Here is a 5,156-nt window from a genome sequence, read left to right as displayed (position 1 = left end):
CTGGATGGGACTCAACAAAAAGGATAAAACTGATTCACACAAGGACTCAGACTTGAAAGCAGAACGTAATTTTTTTTTTTTTTTTTTTTTTTTTTTAGCTTAACTGCACATTCTGATAATAAGGGTCTGTTATGGGACTAAACTTGCTCATTGTTATTGCTGACACCATCCCTAACTAGTTTTTTGAATAAATTCACTATTCATTTTTAAGGAAGTAGTGCAGTTTTAAAAGCTTAATAAATTCTGTTCTACTTTATATACCACTCGTTTCCATAAAGCACTGCTGCATTCTCTAATCAATTCTCATGTTACTCATGAAAGCATCAAATTTACCTTTCATGTGACATGTGAGGAAACTGGGCACTCAAGTCTTTGCTCTAAAACATGGGGGAAATCAGTGACTAGAGAAGAAAATAGTTTTTCACTTCAGTATCTATATATTTCAGAACAACTCAAATTTTTGGAAAGATCAAGTCATAAAACAAGCTACGTCTGATTAGATGGGTGTCACAATAAAAGGAATGGTGTTCTTGGTTATTTACTATTTTGGGGCTCTGTGTTCTTATGGAAAACCTAAATAATGAAATTCTTCACTCCTGTCTTATTCTACTTCATTTCATTATAAAGTCTACTTCCTGTAATATTTTTAGGATTATGCAATTACTGATGAACTATTCAGAGGACACCCCAGAAATTTGTCAGTGGCTTGTTGACAAATTTGAACCAATGTTTAGACAGCTCTATTCAGTTCCTTCAAGCTTTCAAGACCTTTACAAATTGAAATAAATGACTAACTCTTTTATTCCACAACATATTTAAAATGTTTTGAAATCTGAAGTCCACATTTACATGCAAATTTTACATTTTAACTATGTTTTCTTTAGATTTTCTATAACTTATTATTTGGAATTATGTATTTTTTATATTTGTATATTTGTTACTTTGCCAAATTACTTTGAAGTTGTAGTCACAAATGTGAAAAATTAGTGTGCTCCCTTGCATTCTTATATATCTCTTTGAATTGAGGCACCTCATAAATCCATACTTTTTAGCGTGCTTCTTTTCAGAGATTTAAAAAAAAAGGTTCAATTGTGATTATATTAGAAATGTTTACTGCAAGTAATTTGAAGAAGATGGCATCCTCCTCACTGAAAAAGCTAGGCACTTCATGTGGGAAAAGAGAATTTTATAACAGAAGCTGGAGCTGGAGAACAGAGCTGAATTAGAACTCCTCTTTGTTACTGATGGTTGCAAGGAACCATGTTTTTGCAAAGAATCAAAGAACCAGAGGATGTTTGGAAGAGAGAAGTTTTATAATTTTGTTCCCAAAATGTAGAGAGGCTTACTTGAAAGTGTGGTGGCCATTGATTTGATATGACTGTACAACAAAGAAGACTTTTGATCCATGTATCATCATTAGAGTCTGTGATCTGATAATACTATTAGCAAAGAGTGTTTCGTTTGAGCAGACAATACAATTCTTCAGGCTGATATTGCTGTGACATCATGAAAGTAGTATCTTTAGTGAGAAGTAAAGAAAAATTTGTAAAAACAAGATGATAGTTTATTGGTCCCAAAGGATCTATACCCAAGGCATTGGGACTCTCAATGAACTATTACATCAGGGTTCAGGGAAATACAATTCAAGCCTTTGGACCTTTTATTGGCTTAAAAGAAGCTTGAAAAATAGTCCTAGGATACTATGAAGAATATTCATCCAATTCATGACACTAAAGTCTTAATGATTAAATGAAAATTAGTAAAAGATTCTGAATTAAGATCATAAAGTTGGGAAAAATTTTTGTCACGATTCAAGCACAAAATATGAATAAACAAAAGGAAGCAAAGGGAAAAAAACTGTTAAGGAAGAATACACATCCTTCCTATCACCACAGCCAGAAAGTCAGATTGATAAGGAATTGGCTAGTGGTAAATACTTTGTGAAAGAAGTCAAAAGAAAGTGGAAACAGTAAAGGCAAAACAAGCAGAAGCTCTTAGTAAGAGACAGACAGAAAGAAACAAAGCTTTTATGCCACCTAAAGAAAAACTAGTTGTGAATCCTAATGAAGCTTTTCCTGAAACTAAAATTGATGTGACTGCCATTAAGGAAAAGGTTAAGAACGCAAAAAATAAGAAACTAAGTGCTCTTAGAGCTGAAGAAATCAAGCTTAACATGGAAGTAGATGAAAAGAAAAAGAAGGAAGCAAAGTAACGTTCAAAAACAAACTTGGAAAACACATTTAGCTATCTTCTTTTGTAAACATTTTGAGTTATTAACTAGGGTATTAGTTGCCTTATCTGTGAGAAGTAATATTTTGATAAACTTTTTCCAAGTATTATTTTTGTTGTTGTTCTACACAACATTGTTTATGCAAACAGCTGTTCTTTTTAAATAGGAAGTATTCTATGTTTTTTTAAAAAATTATACCATGGGCCTCCCTGGTGGCACAAGGGGTTAAGACACAACCTCTGAGGCTGTCCACAGCCACTGCAGCGTGAGTTCAAACCCCTGCCAGGGAGCAGCCCACATGGCTCAGCAGACCTCTCTTGACTCACTGATGCCTGCCTCAGCAGTGTATTTCCGTCAATCTGCCTGTTCTGTTCCCTAATCTGTCTCTAGTGAATCCTCTCACCCACCACACTGGGCCTGTACTCCAGTTCTTGTATGCATAAATAAATAAATCTTTAAAAAAATTATACTAGAAAGTGACATCTATATCTTTGAATATATTGTACCTAGCCTATTCTGGGCAGATTTTGCCTAAGCATGATTTTCAGAATGATCTTTAGGTTGTTTATATATATTATGATATTTTGGGATGTGGCTGTTGTAAGTATTCATCAAATCTTATATCTGATGCCAATGGTTAGTCCTGAAATATAATCATTTCCCAACATCTGGTTTTGGGGAAAATTAATGCAGATTAAAAAAAATTAATGTTTACTTATACAGTTGACCCTTGAACAACTTAGATTTGAGCTGTGCAGGTCCACCTACACATGGAGTTTTTTCTATCATTGAATTTCACATTCATGGATTACCAAACTTGGATGTAGAATCCACAGAGACGGAGGACTGACTATAAGGGGCTTAAGCTTACGTGTAGCTTGGTATACATGGGGGTCCTGAAACCAATCCCCCACATACCAAGGGATGACTGTTAAATTTTGAGGGAGTCAAAACTTATTCACAGTGCTTCTGAGTTCTATGTTGTTCAAGGGTCAAATATATGTCTATTCCATATTTGGACCCACAAAGAAATATATAACTAACCTTTTTCAGATTAAAATAATGTAGAAATTTTGCCAATTTTAGTTAAAAAATTTGAAATCATCCTTAAAATCATTTTTATTTTCAGCAGGAAATATACCAAGGCATTATTGTATTACTAAATAAACAAGTAGAAAGCCATAAAGATTAACAATTTTAGAGCAATTTTATTTTTTCTGAAAAGCAACAGAAATGTTTCCAAATGTTAACTAATTAGGGTATAGGACAAGACCTCAGAAGGAATGAAATCTCTAATGGTGCCAGTCATTTCTGTGACTACATTCTAATAGATGATTATTTGAGCTGAGACTTTTTTTAGTCAAGTGAGCAAGATTAGTTCAGAGCCACTGTTGACTGTTGGGGGTAATAGAGGGCTTGTGTTTAGAACATGTGCAAGGGAAAGATGAGAGAAAACCTGTCTCCACTTATAGAAACCTCTAAAGCTTTTAGGTATGTGGTGTGTAATGTGACTTATATAAAAAAAATCCAAGACCTCTTTTGAAATATCCTTCAAAAAAGGATATTTGTTGTTCTAGTGCTGGTGTAGGGAGGAGGCACATCATTGGTAGAAATGTGAATTGCTGTAATCTTTTAAAAAATTAAAAATGATTATCCTTTGATCCAGGAATCTGATTTTTAGAAATTTATATTACAACTATAATGGCCAGTAAGGATAAGTGTGTTTACTACAGGAAATATCTGAAAAGATCTTAATGTCTAGCTTAAAAATAATGGTTGAATAAATGATGAGTTAAAAATACTAGGAATTGCTATATTGATACTCAAAAGTCCATTAAATGTATACATATTCAGCTATTTATGATATACTAAGTGAAAAAAGTAAGCTTCAAATTAATATGTATACCACAATCTTTTTATTGCTAAAAGTGAACAAATCCTATATAAATATATAAGCTGGTCTATGTTTATTTATGACTATTGAAAAGATGTGGAAAGATTTTGTTGGCTACTTCATGGGTGTGGGATTGAGTATGTGAGAAAGAGATTGTAGTAGCTTTCTTATATACTTCTGTATTGCAATGAATATGTATAAATAAAAAATGAAAATAATAAGTAGGTGGGAAGCAGAAACTGCATAAAAGGTCCTAGTTATTATTTTGTTTCACACACGTTAGTCTTCTAGGAATTCCTGTGATTTTTGAATTCTGGTAAACATTAGCACATGAAGCATTTTAGGACTGCAGAGTGACCAAAAAATAGAATAATGCACATAGCTTTAGATATTCCCCGATGTCTGGATACTTCACATAGCTGAGATATTTTGGGTAGGGGATAAATACAACACAATACTCACCTCCCCATTACACTATGTAGTACAAAAAGAGAATTCTGATCAGCTCCCTAATAGTTTGATCTTGGAGTGAGAGGATGATGTGAATATATTAATAATCAAAATTAACTAAATCATGATGAACAAATCTGTTATAGGTTGAATTGTGTCCCCTCCAAAATGGATACATGTATTTTTTCATTTATTTTTTTTTTAAATTTATGTTCATTTACAGCACTGTATATGTTTTAGGAGTACAGGTTCACACCTCTTCAAATGAATGTTGCCATACCACTCCCTCCACCAATGTACCAATAGCCCTCCACCACAGCCCACTGGGATATTTCCACCCATTGTTCTCCCCCATCTCATTGTGAACCTTGTTTCTGCAGTTGGAATACAAAGATTTGCTTTTGTTTCTTCCTTTGCTTTGTTTCTTTGTATTCCTGATGAGAGAAATCATCTGTGTCAAGTATTTGTCCTTCTGATTTATTTGCTTAGCACAATCCCCTTCAACTCTGTCCATGTTGCTGCAAATGGCAAGATTTCATCTCTAAAAAGATATATAATTATATATATAATAAAGTAAATATC

The 5,156-nt window shown here is 33.3% G+C and overlaps 1 pseudogene across 1 annotated transcript; it reads left to right on the top strand.

Moving 5' to 3' along the window:
• Positions 1 to 1,244: 1,244 nt before the first annotated feature.
• Positions 1,245 to 2,212, top strand: LOC311178717 (KRR1 small subunit processome component homolog; annotated as a pseudogene). Its single transcript has one exon. The product of its transcript is annotated as a KRR1 small subunit processome component homolog (transcript).
• The last annotated feature ends 2,944 nt before the right edge of the window (positions 2,213 to 5,156 follow it).

Source organism: Talpa europaea (genome assembly GCF_964194135.1).
Source record: "Talpa europaea genome assembly, chromosome: 10".
Taxonomy (NCBI): domain Eukaryota; kingdom Metazoa; phylum Chordata; class Mammalia; order Eulipotyphla; family Talpidae; genus Talpa; species Talpa europaea.
The sequence above is the reverse complement of the archived record's forward strand: the minus strand, read 5'-3'. Positions and strand labels throughout refer to the sequence as shown.